General features: G+C 37.9%; 1 long non-coding RNA gene across 1 annotated transcript in view; it reads right to left on the bottom strand.

The window, feature by feature from the left end:
- Positions 1–1,894: 1,894 nt before the first annotated feature.
- Positions 1,895–16,800, bottom strand: part of LOC114317802 (uncharacterized) — a 34,592-nt gene continuing 19,686 nt past the window's right edge. The window contains exon 4 of the long non-coding RNA XR_014341274.1: positions 1,895–2,142. This is a non-coding gene — a long non-coding RNA (uncharacterized LOC114317802). The remainder of the gene's footprint in view (positions 2,143–16,800) is intronic.

Raw genomic sequence — 16,800 nt, 5'->3', positions numbered from 1 at the left:
TACAAATCAAACAAACCAATGATGGAATTCATTTAAATCAAACAAAATATACCAAGGATCTACTCAAAAGATTTGAAATGGAATCATCAAAGCCTACAACAACTCAGATGAGCACATCAATAAAAATCGATAAAGATGAGCGAGGTAAACCGGTAGAAGAAAAGAAATATCGAGGAATGATCGGTTTGTATGTGTGCACGTTTAGTGTTTGTATGTGTGCACGTTTTCAATCGATAAAGATGAGCGAGGTAAACCGGTAGATAAAAATCGATAATGTTTAGTGTTTGTATGTGTGCACGTTTTCAATCCGCACCTAAAGAGTCACACATCACTGCAGTCAAACGTATTTTCAGATATCTTATTGGCACTCCAAATTTGGGATTATTGCATCCTAAGGGAACTACTTTTAAACTTTTTGGTTACTCGGTTGCCGACTTTGCGAGATGTAGACTTGACTGAAAAAGCACTAATGCCACTTGTCATTTCTTAGACACTCACTCACTTCTTGGTTTTGTAAAAAACAAAACTCAGTGGCTTTGTCAACTGCTGACGTAGAATACATTGATGCCGCTGGGTGTTGTGCACAATTGTTTTGGATGAAGCAACAACTTCAAGATTTTGGACTTTACTATCATCATATTCCCATAAAATGTGACAACATAAATGCCATTAACCTTTCAAAAAATCTTATTCAGCACTCACGCACTAAACACATTGAAATAAGGCATCATTTTTCTAAGAGATCATGTATTCAAAGGTGACATTGAACTTGAATTTATGCCTACAAATCATCAATTAGTTGACATATTTACCAAGCCTCTTAATGAAGAACAATTTTGTTATATTAGAACTGAATTTGGTATGATGAATAATCCAATATAATGATTATATATATAATAATAATAATAAATTAATTAATTATTTATTTAAAAATTAAAAATATATATATTTTATCTCTCTCTCTCTCTCTTTCTCTCTCTCTTTCTCTCTTTCTCTTTGCTCACCCACTCATCGTCTCACTCTCACTTCATTTCTCTCTCTATTTTTCTATCTCTCTCTCTCGCGCGCGCGCGCGCTCTCTCTCTTGCCCGCTTTCACTCTCTCTCATCTTCCAACACCGTCTTCATCACCACCATTATTCGACACCATCATCCACCATTTTCGATCTACCCAATTCCATCTCTGATCTACACAAATTTGTCCCAGATCTACACAAATCCATCTTCGTTCTACACAAATTCGTCCCCAATCTAAACAAAACCCATTCCCGATCTTTGCTCTATTTTCTGATTGTCACATATCTTCATCGTCGTCACCGATTTTTATCACCATAATCAATCCTTACACCCACAAGCATCATTTCCCTATCAACATGTTAAAATTATTTTTACACTATGTTATATTTCTTATTTGGTTGTATGTGCTACAAACTCTCTTGTATTTAATAACAATTACTTCTACCTGGTATGAAAAAATTGTTTTTATTTATATTTTCTCTTCTTATGCTAGTGCACTTAGTGTAGTTGTTTATGACCGGATCTTAATGACCCTTGGTATTATAAATTGGTAATCTATTTCTTTCAAATTGTGTAATTTTCAGTGCATTAATTTAGGGGGAGACTCGTATTATGTAATATTTTGAGATTAAATCAATCAAAGAAGCACAATCTTAAGGGGAATTTGTATATTCTAAGCATAATTTCAAGAGTATAAACAGTTATCAACTAATGTTTTTTTATTCCTTATCTGCACCAACAATTCTTTTTATAGCAAAGACAAACAATTTTTTCAAAGAGAAATGCTTACAATTTTATTTCAGAAGGAGGAAATATTACTAGATTACATGTAAGTTTTGAGAAGGCTTCATAGATTTTTTTTGCATTTAACTTCTCTCAATAGCTTTTCATGAGCCTCCTTTACATGCCTCTCTTTATTTTCAACTTCTGTGAGTCTTAGCATTATAAAGGTTGTATAATATTACACTGCATTCTCTAACTGAGAATTTTTCTTATCTAGATCTCTCTTCTCCTGGCGAGTATTAGCCAATTGTTATTTTAAATAGCTCACCTCGTGTTTCAATTACTGATTATCTTGTATTCTTGCTTGTAGTCGTCGAGCCATATTGGAAACCGCAGTCATCATCTGTGTACTAAGAGCCATAGTGTTATTAATAGTATCAATATCACTACGATTACAAAAAACACTAGGACTCTCATTTACTGAAATCGCGTGTGAATGCACTATAGGTAACCTCTCATTTGTCTGAATTTCAAGCACCTCATTCATGTCAGAACCATTGACGGCTAAGGTAAGGAATGACATGATTACACAAAAAGTAAACAAAAATTTTTTTCTAAGAGCACTTGAAGATTTCGTATCTCTACATATCATTTATGTCACTTTTAATACACTCCACCAATTCAATAATCGCTGCATATCTGCTCAAATATCTTGTTTGTCAACATTTTGGGCGTCGCTGCACCATTTTTGTGGAGATGATACAAAATCCCAAAAATAATCATAGGAAGAAATGAGAAAAATTATTATATTTTTGGCAAATCAAATTATTTTTTCACATGTGTTTGTATGATTTTCGTTCTGGGCACTGAAAATTTTCTGCTCTATAAAAACTTTATATATCAATATTTTATTTTGATGATGTCAAAGGGGGAGAAACATATGAATTTGAATTGCTATTCATGTGCTTTAATTATCAAATATCTTATGTTGCAAAATTATCAAATATTTTGTTGATTTTAATTTTGTGTCAAATCCATACTTGTATTGCCATCATAAAAAAGGGAGAGATTGTTAATCATGTTCTTTAATTTTGATGTTGTCTAAATATTATTTGATAAATTGTGTTTTTTATTCACTACAACAAAAAAACATTTTTGGTGACATTTTTTGACAACTAAAATAGAGATTAGTCGCCAAATGTACATAATTGGTGACCATATATTTTTTGGTCTCCAAAAACTAAACTATTGGCGACAAGTTAAAACATTTGGTCGCCATTGAGTTTGGCACTGAACCAAATTTCTTGGCGGGAACGAGGAAAGATTTTTTGCGACGAAATTAAGATATGGCGCTGAAAATATTAGTCATCAAATATATATTTTTGGTGACAATCATTATTTAGTCTCTGAAAAGTTGGGCAATATTTATGGCGACCCAATTTCTTGGTTGCCTTTAAACTATTCGTCAAAACTACGTCATTTTGAATGTTGTATGTGCCCTAATTTTGTTTGCTCAGAATTAGTTAAACACTTGAAACTCCATTCTCATTCCCTCTCTTTTGTGGCCTCAGATGGCACAGGTATGTCCTCCACTCTATTTTTCTTCTCTCTTTCTACCACTCACTATTACTCTCTCGTAGCACCGACTACACTAGCAATGGCTCTGCCCCTTTGTCTCTCTCTCCTCTATTCTTCTTCTCTTCTCTAGCTAGGTCATTGCCCTCTTTTCTCTCTCTTCCTCCATCTCACTCTCCCTCTCTCGCAGCGCCGACTGCACTGGTAGTGGCGCTGTCCCTTGTCTCCCTCTCCTGTTTTTCTCCTCTTCTCTAGCTAGGTCGCTGCCCCCTCCCTTTCTCCATTTTTTCCCTTTGCTGATTTAACTGCTGTATGTTGATGGGTTTGGTGTGATTTTGATTAAATTTTTTTTAGGTTGCTGTGGCACAATCTGGTGGATTGGCCCCTCTTCTACCACAAGTAGCGATTCACATCTTAGGGTTTTTCATCCCCAAACCTAAGTTTCTAAACACATGATTTGCTTGCACTTTCAAGATTTGGTTGTTTTTATTCTCTTTTCCTTTTTTTGATGGCTTTGGAGATGGTCAGAACCATAAAGCTTCCTATCGCAATAGGCTACTGGAAATGCTTAAAGGAGATTATGATTGAAAAAAAATGGCACTTTAAGATTTGTAGAAGAAGAAATGCAATAAATCAAAAAAATAAGATTTTATCATTTTTAATTTTCTAGGTTTTAAATTTCAAAAAAATTAATATTGGTGATAATTTTTTTTTTTTGCTTCTTTTTTCCCAAGTGCAATTTATTTTATTTATTTATTTTTCCTAGTGTGATTATGGATATTTTGATGACGATGAACTGTGAAGGTGATTGGAGCCTCAATAGAGCTCTGTAAGGTAATTTCAATTAACTATCAGTAAAATCAAACTAAAAATAATTTACTTTTGTCACTTTTTCCATGTCAAAATAATTTGCTCTTTTTGTATTAATTGCTTCTTATTTCACTTTTTCCCCCGTCTCAATTGACATTGTCATTGTCTAATAAAAAGAGCAACCAATTAAATATGGATATTAGAAGATTATGCTTGATGTGAGTAAAAAGAGCTTTAAGCTTGCCCTTTCTGCTACAATTTATCATATTTGGCTTGAAAGGAATGCTAGGATTTATAGCAATAAAGCTTTTGATGCTTGTGTTGAATTTCATTCTGTGGTAACAAATGTGAGGGATAGAAATTGTTCATGGATTTGGGGTAGGTAGTTCTTCCTCTAATAGGGATGTTTGTCAAGCTTGAAACCTTTCATTAAGGATTTTGAACTAAAGAGTTTAGCTCTTTGTTTTTCTTTTTTTGTTTTCTTGTTTTGTTTGCCTTTCTTTGGGCTGTTTTGTTTTGCTTTTTGAATAAATTTTACCTTACCAAAAAAAATAATAAATAAATAAAAAAAAATCTTAAACCTTCTCTCATCTCTGTATCAAGGAACAAATACTATCCCTTCAAATTCAATAAAAACATCATGTAGTTTTAATGTTATATTGAGTGAAGTGCCTTTTGAAATTTTGTACTTAGGATAGCAAATGTACCTTTGTGTACTTTGTTGTTAATTTATCCATGAAACTTTTCAATAAGTGCCAATTTAATGTTGGGCTACTTGATGTTGATGTGTATGGGTCATCTATTCCAACCATGATGAAACTCAATGGCAGGTCTGAAGTTAATAAATATAGTTCTTTAATCATCAGAATCCTTCCTAACATGTTCCAAAATCTATGGTATCAATGATGTGAAGTCCTCTGAATGCATGATAGTGAATTGCTAAGGGTAGTTATAAAAGATATAGATTTGCTTCTAATTTATGGCTCACATTTTACTGGTTAATTTAGTATTCCTTTTGAAAAATCTAGAAATTCCCTAGATGTTGATTTGTGATTATGTATCAATTTTAAGCAGTATATAACAATCCCAATCAAACAATCAAGACAAATCGACACAACGATTTTACGTGAAAAAATCACAATTGGACACCTCCAATTGTGATAAAAAACCATGGGCAAAAGCCATAAAACAATCCACTAAAAAGACATAAAGGAATTACATAGGTATACTTTCAATTACCTAACGAATCCACGCCCAAATTGAACCAACCCCTATGTGCCTCTTCCAGCCCCGTCTTCACCTCAGAATTGTCTTGACGATGAGCCACTCCAGAATTCACCAAAGCTTCAAGATCGAATTCTTCAGAATCCACCAAAGAACAACTCTCTCTTTTGTGTAGAATAAACAAACAATCCTTTGATGTATACTTCTTAAACCATGAGTTGAATACTCAATTAAACATCAAAGAAAACTAGCAAAACAGCCCCAGATATAAACCCTAGAATCCAAGATGAAGATTTGGAGGTCTGATCCTAAAATCTGACTAAATCGCATATTTATAAAAATCTGAATCGCGATGCTCGCTCGAGCGAAGACTTTCTCGCTCGAGCGAGGAACCAAATACACGTGTTTTCTTTAAATGGCTTCGCTCGAGCCAAACTACCTGCGCTCAAGCGTACAATCATCCTTCTCAGGTTTTTTTTTTTTTTTTACAAACGCAGCCTTCGCTTGAGCGAGGACTCCTTCGCTCGAGCGAGCAAGAGCGAAAAAGCAACTTCGAATGCAATTTTGCATTTTTCTTCGGGGGCGCTGCCCCTCAACCCTGCCAGGGTGCTACCCCAGACCTGCCAAGGGGTGCTATCCCTTAGACCCCCGTGAGCTGACCGGGCAGCTCGATCCCTGTCATAATCAGCGAAGTGAAAATCTTGAAAGTATTAACATCACAAACTTCTCTACAAGGCATAATTCGGGTTGGATTCACATCTAAAAACCCATAGCCTCACTGAAATAAAAAGTGCGAAAGCAAGTACAACTGAAAGGAGTTTTGTCAACCGGGATTGCCAAGAATAAAAACCTAACAATCTCCCCCTTTGGCAATGCCGTGACAAAACACACCTAACAAATAAAATCCTAATCACCCCAACCCATTATAGCCAACAAAAACAAACTTCTTTCTCAAGGTCATGATCTGCAAAACAGCTATTAGTGCCATAATGTCCAAAACAACTATTAGTGCCACAAGAGTATATGAAAAAGCAATAGACTATATGAAAAAACAATAGGCGAAAACACGAAAACTAAGACACATGCACCCAACAAACACCTAACAAACATTTCTCCCCCTTTTTGTCACGAATTGACAAAGGAAGCTCAAACAACTATAGCATGAATGAACTCTTTGATTATTTCCTTCTTGCATGCTATAGTTGTTTGAGCTTCCTTTGTCAATTCGTGACAAAAAGGGGAAGAAATGTTTGTTAGGTGTTTGTTGGGTGCATGTGTCTTAGTTTTCTTGTTTTCGTCTATTGTTTTTTCATATAGTCTATTGCTTTTTCATATACTCTTGTGGCACTAATAGTTGTTTTGGAGATTGTGGCACAAATAGCTGTTTTGCAAATCATGACCTTGAGAAATAAGTTTGTTTTTGTTGGCTGTAATGGGTTGGGGTGATTAGAATTTTATTTGTTAGGTGTGTTTTGTCACGGCATTGCCAAAGGGAGAGATTGTTAGGTTTTTATTCTTGGCAATTCCGGTTGACAAAACTCCTTTCAGTTGTACTTGCTTTCGCACTTTTATTTTTTAAAGAACACACACTCCAAAATGAGTAATGCACCAAGGACATCTCAAAAAAAAAAAAAAAATTCAAGCTTGCAAAACCACACTAAGAAAATATTTTTGGAATTTATTTATTTATTTTTCAACAATAAAGCAAGACAAAAAATGAACAAGCACACATTTTTTTCTAAACAAAGCAAGACAGAAAACAAACATGCACACATAAATGACTCAAAAAGAAAAAAAAAACACACAGAAACCCAAAAACTAAAAAGAATAAACAAATTAACACAAGTCAAGTTTTCTCACCCAAACTGTTTTAGTATGAAAAAATTTGTGAGAATTGCAGTTTTTGGGTGGTGTCTTGACGTTGCGGTTCTCTTTCCCTTCAATGAGAACCCGTCTAGACTTGGTGTCCAACTTTCTATTCCTAGGTCTAGACAAACAAAACCTCGGTTCACGTTTGGTCTCAAGCAAATTAAAATAACGAGGTCTAATATGACCCTTAACCTCATTACCACCAATAAAGTGTCTCTTACCCCATGAGATGTTGGAATTTCTTCCATCTCTATGAGACACTCTCCCATGCAACTCATAACAATAAGGGCGAATATGACCGTACATACCACAATGATGACAAATAAATACAGAGTGTGCCTTCTCTTCTCTAGCCTTACCAGCTCTAGGAAGTTTGAGAAGTCTATCCTCATGTTGAATTTTTTGTTCTCCCTTTCCTTGAGTTTTTGTATCATGAGATGTGGATGCACACTATTTTTTCCTTTTCTTACCATCAAAGCCAATGCCACTCTTGTCAGAACAAATTTGTTGAGACCCAATGATATTGTCCAAAGTCTTTGATCCTTTGTTCCAAAGACCAATGGTTGCCATAGCACGCTCGAGCTCTTCCTCTTTCTTGATCATTAGTTCTTCTAAAGCAACTTGAGACATCTCAAGAGATTCAATCTTTTCTTCATACATTGTATAGATTTGATGTAGCTCATTCCTCTCTGTCTTACAAGTCAAGAGTTTTGCACAAAGAGCTTGTCGATCATTAGCTATCTTGATGGCATCAATCCTTGCCTTGGAAATCTTCTCCTTTAGTTTGACATTCTCACTTTCACATGCTTTGAGTTTCATTGTGAGTTTGTCATTTAATTTGGATAAGTTAAGAGATTCCTTATACAACTTTTCATAAGCTTGCTCAAGCTCTTCATCATCACTCCCTGAGGATTCATCATCAGTGGCATTCTCAACCAGCCTATTCGGATACTCTGTTCGGTCTTTAGTTTCGGAAGCCGCCATGAAAGCAAGGAATTGTTTATGTCCCTCTTCGCCTTGATCTTCATTGTTACTTACATCTTTATCAGATTCTAATTCATCATCCCAAGTGATAGCGAGGGCATTCTTCTTCCTCAAACGAGTGGGACATTCTTGAGCAAAGTGGCCAAATCCTTGGCATTCGTAGCATTGGACTCTTTCAGAGTTCCCTTGTATCTTTCCTCTCTCCTTCTTGGCTATAGAATTAATTTTGAGTTTATCTTTGCCTTTGGATTTATGAGTATGAGTAGATTCCAAAAGATTAGGATTCTTTTTCAGAAAAGATTTTTTAAATTGTTTTACAAAAGCATCCGTAATCTTGGAATCTATCTCACAATCCTCATCAGAATCCTCTCCAACTCTATGAGCACTACTAAACATCTTTTTGTTTTTTTTTTTAAAATTCCTATGTGCCTCATAAGTTTGGAGATTTCCAATCAAATGATCCAGCTTGAGGTTGTCAACATCTTGAGCCTCCTCAATAGCCGTAACTTTTGGTTAGAATCGATTGGGCAAGGACCTCAAAAATTTTCCTACAATCTTGGATTATGGTATTTTTTTCACCTAAATTGAATTTGGAATTTACAATGTCACTCAACTTCGCATAAAATTCATCAAAGTTCTCACTATCTTTCATTGAAAGGTTTTCAAAACTAGATGTGAGCCTTTGAAGTTTTGAGCGTTTAACAGAAGGAGTGCCCTCATGAATAGTTTGTAAGATATCCCAAGCCTCTTTTGCGACTTCACAATTGCAAATACGACTAAACGCTTCAGGTATGACAACGCAAAAGAGAGAATTGATAGCTTTACTATTCAAGCTACTATTTTGGTAATCAATTGTGTCCCACTTATCAATTGATTTAGGAAAAGTTACTCAATCAATGGTAATTGTCGGTTCAGTCCACCCATACATGACAGATTACCAATCTTTTTCATCAATAGATTTTAAAAACGATCTCATCCGAGCTTTCCAAAACGAATAATTGCATCCGTCAAGTAGGGGTAGTCGAACCATAGAATTTCCCTCACGAATTGAATCCATTATCACAAATCAAGCAAGATGTCATTCTAAAAGAATTTTTAAAGAAAAAAATTGAGCAACCTGCTCTGATACCAATTGAAAAATCTATTAATTCCCTAGATGTTGATTTGTGATTATGTATCAATTTTAAACAGTATATAACAATCCCAATCAAACAATCAAGACAAATCGACCCAACGATTTTACGTGGAAAAACCACAATTGGACACCTCCAATTGTGATAAAAAAATCACGGGAAAAAGTCACAAAACAATCCACTAAAAAGACATAAAGGAATTACACAGGTATACTCTCAATTACCTAGCGAATCCACGCCCGAATTGAACCAACCCCTATGATCCTCTTCCAGCCCCATCTTCACCTTAGAATCGTCTTGACGATGAGCCACTCCAGAATTCACCAAAACTTCAGGCTCGAATTCTTCAGAATCCACCGAAGAACAATTCTCTTTTTTGTGTAGAATAAACAAACAATCCTTTGATGTATACTTCTTAAACGATGAGTTGAATACTCAATTAAACATCAAAGAAAACTAGCAAAATAGCCCCAGATATAAACCCTAGAATCCAAGAAGAAGATCTGGAGGTCTGATCCTAAAATCTGACTGAATCGCATATTTATAGAAATCTGAATGGCGATGCTCGCTTGAGCGAAGACTTTCTCGCTCGAGCGAGGAACCAAATACGCGTGTTTTCTTTAAGTGGCTTCGCTCGAGCCAAATGAGGATTAGGTGCTCAGGTTTTTTTTTTTTTTTTTACAGATGCAGCCTTCGCTCGAGCGAGGACTCTTTCGCTCGAGCGAGAAAGGGCGGAAAAGCAACTTCGAATGCAATTTTGCATTTTTCTTCGGGGGCATTACCCCTCGACCCCGCCAAGGCGTTGCCCCAGACTCGCCAAGGGGTGCTGCCCTTGGACCCCTGCGAGCTGACCGGACAATTCGATCCCCGTCATAATCAGCGAAGTGGCAATCTTGAAAGTATTAACATCACAAACTTCTCTGCAAGGCATAATTCGGGTTGGATTCGCATCTAAAAACTCATAGCCTTACTGAAATAAAAAGTGCGAAAGCAAGTACAACTAAAAGGAGTTTTGTCAACCAGGATTGCCAAGAATAAAAACCTAACACCTTTCTTTCTCATATTTTAATGTGAATATGCTTTGCTTGTGTCACATTGGTGCCGGATTAGATATAGTTAGTACCTTTTGAATTCTGTTACGATATTTTCTACTACTTCTTGAAAACTATGAAATCAGGTCTGTATGTCACAGATGATTTATCCACAGATGATTTTGATTTTTAATGGAACACATGACTCAGGCCCATAACGTACTTGAGTTAGTTGTTTAGCTTAACAGGTTCTGATACAGGACAAGACTCTAGTTGATGAGCTTGAGTTAGTTAAGTCTGTTTTTCATATTTATGATTTCAAAATGCATTCAAATACTTTGATGTTATGTTTAGATAACTCCTTACAGGCTTATATACTAGCCTTCATCATCTTAGGTTCACCTTGAGCTTGTGCAATTGTTGTGAAACATGCTGTTAAGTTATGCAAAAAAGACATGATAACAGATTTGAGAAGAGTCAAAATCACACTAACTATTTGTAGTGAGGAGAGGAATTGTATGCTAACGCTCTAATGATTTGTTTACTAGAAATTGTATTTTCAGGGATGTGAGGGGATAACAGATAGGCTCATTATTGTTGGGATCTGGGATCCCGCCCAAGACCTTATAGAAATCATTGCAAGCAGAAAAACACACCCACACACAAGGAGACACAATATTTTACGTGGTTCGGCCCAATGCCTACGTCCACGGGAGAGTAACCGGTTATCACTATACCAATGAGGAGATTACAGAAAGATTACAATAGAGGAGGAGCTCACACTCTCCTCACTCAGCCACTCACCCGTCTCCCTCGCTCACACCGAGGGAGACGGTCTCTCCGCCTCACATCTCTCACTCTCTTTGTTGTCTCACGGTTTGCTCACATTTTGCTCTCTCCTCTCAACCTCCATTTATAGGTGAGGGAGTAGGTGGGAGAGCCTTTGTTCTTGACTTTTGACATGGTTGGTGGCCACCAAGCTTGACTTGGTTGGTTGTCTTCCTTTGTTGACATGAGGATCACCCCTTTCACATGGGGTGACCTTCAACAATCACCCCCTCAGCCCATGTGAGGTGATCCACAACAAAACCTGCTGCCAAGGTATCAAGCACCCCCTGATTGGATGCCCTGCACCCCCTGCTCGGGATACCCTTGCATTACCGTGCAGCTTCTTGCATGATGAAACACGGGAGCAACTAGAAAACTTCAGAGTTTGACACATCAACATCTTCAATTTTCCTTGCTCGGAGCTTATTTCTGAACAACCAGCCTTTGCTTTCTGCACTTCAGAACAACTTCCCAGCGATCTCATACGCCCGTTGTCTGTGCTGCAATCCCTGATGTTCGGTTCTGTCTCACTTGTACGTCCGTTCTGATGTTTGACAGTTAGCCCTTCTGCCAAGACACCTTCCACCGGTCTGTACAAGTTACCACTATGCAACTCCGTGCATAGTGCTTGCACCCCCTTATTGGAGTGCATTGCAAAGCTCACTTTGCGACTTGAAATTGCATCCCTCCCTTGCATCTTTTGAAAGGTTGCAAAATGTCTTTAACACGGGAGCAAAAGAAACTCTCTTCTTCACTGGCATAGTTTCTACAGACTTGGTTTCTTTGCTCTGAACTTTCTTCAAGATTGGCTTCACTGGCTCAGATCTGTGCACCTTTGAACTGCCTCCTTGCGTTCCCGTGCACCGTTTTCGCCATTCCTGATGAAAGCCTTGCTCAATCATACGCTTTGGTTGCGTATGTTCTCTCTTTGTACCCTTTGACTGGCATTTGACAACACTCATCTTTGTCAAAGCTTCTCCTTCCAGTCTATACAGTTTGTTGCACAATTTGCCTTGCAACATTTCTCTATCACCTCTGCGTACATGAAGAACCCCGCCACTAGATGAGAAACAATTTCCTTTTAGATCTAGCATACTCAGGGAGATTAGATTCCTCCGTACTCCTGGCACATGTCGGACCTCAGATAAAATTACTTTTCTTCCATCCTTAGTAAGGAATCGCACTGTCTCTATGCCGACAACTCTATTCACTGTGTTGTTGGCCATCCGGATAGTGCTACCGCTGACTCTTCGATAAGTGGAGAAAAGCTTCTTATCCGCACATATGTGGAACGTACACCCTGAATCCAAAATCCAGCCGGGTGTCTCCAACTCTGACGAGATTGTAAGCAACACCTCTTCATCGTCAGAGGAATGCACTGCAACTGCTGTAGTTGAGGGACCTCCGTGTCCCTTAGCCTTCTCTTTGGCTTGTCTGTCCGCCTTTTTCTCTGGGCAATCTCTTATTACGTGATCCTCTTGATCACAGTAAAAACACCTCCTTGTGTTGTCCTGTCTGAACTGTGAACGCCCTCTGCTTTTACTTCTTCCTCTACCTCTGCCCCTTTCTCTATCTCTGCCTCTACTTTCTGTGACAAGGGCATGGGACTGCTCTACTTCCATCTCTTTCTTCCTTGCCTCCTCGTTGAATAAGGCGTCTGTGACCATTCCCATGGTCAGCTTCCCTTCGGGTGCAGAATTACTGAGAGAAACCACCAACGTCTCCCAGCTATCTGGTAAGGAACTGAGTAATAATAATGCTTGCATCTCATCCTCCAACTCCATTTTGATTGAGGCAAGCTGGTTCACAAGGCTGTGGAATTCACTGGTGTGTTCAGCAACAGACACACCATTCTTCAGCTTCAAGTTTATAAGCCTTCTCATTATCAAGGCTTTGTTCCGTGCGGTCTTGGACTGGTACATGCCCTCCAATTTCATCCATAGGGCATAGGCGTCTGTCTCTTGGGCAACATGGTGGAACACACTGTGGTCAATCCATTGTCTGATTTGACCGACAGTCTTCCGGTTGGTTTTTATCCAGTCCACATCCTTGTCTCCATCTGGTTTGACCCCCTTTAGCGCTATAGGGTCAAACAAATCTCTACAATACAGGACGTCCTCCATCCGCGGCTTCCATATCGCATAATTAGAAGCGTTCAACCGAATCATCGGCCCTGAAGCTGATGTGGATTCCTCCATCATCCAGAAAGTAATCTCTGTTTGAAAAACAGGCTTTGCTGCGAAGTCCGGACTGCTCAAATTAGCCGGAAAAACACTTCGGATTGCCAAAATAAAAACTGCGAATTTTTGAAAAACTTATTTACAAAATCTGACCGTACGGATATGTCCGGAATATTCCAAATAGTCAGAAACCACTATTGGATCACCAAAACGGACTCCAAATGGCTTAGATCAAGCCAAAACAATTTTACGGTGCAGATCGGCAGAATCTGGTGCGCCTGCGAAGCACCAGATTACTCCTCCAGTTATGCTGACGTCAGGCTGGCGTCATCGGCTCAGTCAGCGGCTCGGTCAGCGGCTCCGGCTCGGTCAACGCGGCTCCTGCTCGAGCGGCTTGATGCGCGCGCGTGCGGCGCGTGTCGCGCGTCAACTCACGCGTCGTCTACCTTCGTCCGCGCGTGTAGCGCGTGTCTGAGACTGTAACCACGCGCCGGGAGCCTGCACAACGCGTGTAGGCGCGTGACGTGACTGGGATTCACGCGCCAACTTCCAGAGGCGCGTGAGGGCGCGTCTTGCCTCCGTTGGGTGTCTGCTTTATATTTCTGGACTCCTCTCGTCGAGCCCTTGCTCCTGGTATGCTCAAAATCTGATTTCGAGCAATATGATTTCTGGGCAGTTTCGGAACAACACTCTGTTTTTCCGCAAAACGCACAACACCGGCTCTGATACCACTTGTTGGGATCTGGGATCCCGCCCAAGACCTTATAGAAATCATTGCAAGCAGAAAAACACACCCACACACAAGGAGACACAATATTTTACGTGGTTCGGCCCAATGCCTACGTCCACGGGAGAGTAACCGGTTATCACTATACCAATGAGGAGATTACAGAAAGATTACAATAGAGGAGGAGCTCACACTCTCCTCACTCAGCCACTCACCCGTCTCCCTCGCTCACACCGAGGGAGACGGTCTCTCCGCCTCACATCTCTCACTCTCTTTGTTGTCTCACGGTTTGCTCACATTTTGCTCTCTCCTCTCAACCTCCATTTATAGGTGAGGGAGTAGGTGGGAGAGCCTTTGTTCTTGACTTTTGACATGGTTGGTGGCCACCAAGCTTGACTTGGTTGGTTGTCTTCCTTTGTTGACATGAGGATCACCCCTTTCACATGGGGTGACCTTCAACAATTATAATTTGATTTTCTTTACTTTCTAGGCTTGAAATTTTGTTTGGTGCTTTTCTGTGTATATATTGGATGTATGAGATTTTTTTTATAAATTTTTAATAGACTATAAAAAAGAAATTTTATAGATTTACACAATTTTTTGTAAAACAAGATGCAGATTTACTTACTTGTCCTTTGAATTTAAACTTCCAAAGTTGACCTGATTTCATTTTTGACCTTTTTAGTCTAAAATTCTAAGGCCTTGGATTGTTATAAAGTTCTGCAATTATATTTCCTACTCCTGGTTTTTAGGTATGCTCTTTGATTTCTCTCTATTAATTTATTTGGGTCTATTCAATACATGAACTTGCCAACTGGGTATATGAGCTTGTCTGTAAATATATATGTAAAAAAACAATGGTTGGTTTAATCTACTTTTGTGAGTAAATACCTTTTAAAAATTCGGAAACACAACTATAATGTTGGGTAAAACAGTATTTGCTTGGTAGACTAGTCCTTTTGGTTGTAGTAAGCACTTTGATTTTTTTTTTTTTTTTTTTCCTGATAATTCATTTGTGTTTGCTCAATCTATGAACTTGTCAATATTGGGAATACATGTATGTGTCTATTTCTTTACATGTATATAGTGTATGTAATATACATTTTTTATTTGTTTTTTTTTCCCTTTTTAATGATGTGTTTGTATAATAGATTTGTAAAAGTTTAGCTTCTTGAGGCCTTCTATTTTTATTTCTTTTATTTTTTTTTATTGTTATTATATTTTTGTCATTTTTGCCTTTGTGATCTTCACAGTTCATACCAATATTTTGTAAGGTTCTTTAAGTTTTATTTTCTCTTCAAATATATGTATATATATATCGGTCTTGCGGCTTTGTTTTTTTGAAAGACAGAGGAACTAATTATGGTTTTGGACTTTTTTTTTTTATCAGAAAAAGCCTTTATTGATGGCATAAAAAATACAAAGTTTATGGAATACATCAATAAAAGGGAGGAAAGTGCATAGAACATCACAGTAAAATTTCAAGATCCTATAGCAATTCCGATTTTGACCTGACCCTTATTGTATTCTGGACTCTGGGTTTCATGGTTTCGTATTATTAATCATATCTTGCTTTCCTTGTATTTCCTTAAATTTGGCTATTAGGTTGTTATAGCTGTATTTGGGACAGGTTGGTTGCTTAGTTTCCAAGCTCTTGTTGTCTAGGATTTTGCTCCTTCGCTCGAGCGACACTTCTTGTGCTTGAGCGGGCTTTGTGAACTCTAAGTACTTTTGCAAGTTTGCAAAACTACTGGGAGAATGTATTCTACAATCAAGAAGGTGCGAGCTTGAGTGGCCTTTCTTGCGCTTGAGCGTTGGTCTGTTGTCTACAAAACTACTGGGAGTGTACATTCCGCTCTCGAGCGTCACTTCTTGCGCTCAAGCGGACTGTGTGTATATCAGTTCGTGAAAGTGACTTTTTACATCACTTTTTCATCTTTTTTCTCTCAAAATCCTAAAGTTGACACCCTGTCTCTCTAAAACTCATCTTCTCTCTAAATTTTCATCTAGATCCATTGGTTTCTTTACCCTAGTGTCTTTGGAAAAAAGGTAGAGCACCTTAAGGGCTATATTTTGATCCGAATAAACCTTTGTTTCGGCATCTTTGGAGTTCCGACATTGTTTTGCTTGTCATCTTACTTTGAGATAGGGACTTTTTACACTTTTCTATGATTTTTAACTTAGTTATTCGTTGATTGTGTAGATAATGTTGGGATTTGGGAGATTTTAGACGAACCTAAGGTGTTGGTTTAAAATCAAAAGAGGGGTTTTCAAATAAAGGTGTTGAAAGTGGTTATGGGTGTACATATGAGCATGTGTTATGCTAAATTTGTTGATTTTGACACATGAGTTGGATTTGGGAAAGAATGGAGTTTTGCCCTAAAATGTTTCAAACTTTATTTTGTCTAAATAATGAAATTGGTATTGGGAATATGAAATTGGATAGATATGTTTATAAAAGGTGGAGTTGGATACTTGTTATCTCTTATCTATGGAAATTTCGATAATTTATTTGTTTTGAAGATTGTATGTCTGTTAAGAAATATTTGTTTTGGGCTATCGGTGAAGGATAGCTATGATTGTTGTAGAAATTGCATGAGGATTAGGTGAATTGAAACTAATCTCTTATTGGTTGTCATTGAACATGACTGTGTTTTATACATTGTATATGTATGATGTTTGGGAGGAGAAAGGGGATGT

The sequence above is a fragment of the Camellia sinensis genome, chromosome 1 (genome assembly GCF_055761805.1).
Source record: "Camellia sinensis isolate YWXY chromosome 1, ASM5576180v1, whole genome shotgun sequence".
Taxonomy (NCBI): Eukaryota; Viridiplantae; Streptophyta; class Magnoliopsida; order Ericales; family Theaceae; genus Camellia; species Camellia sinensis.
Note: the sequence above shows the minus strand (reverse complement) of the source record. Positions and strands in the feature narration are given on the sequence as shown.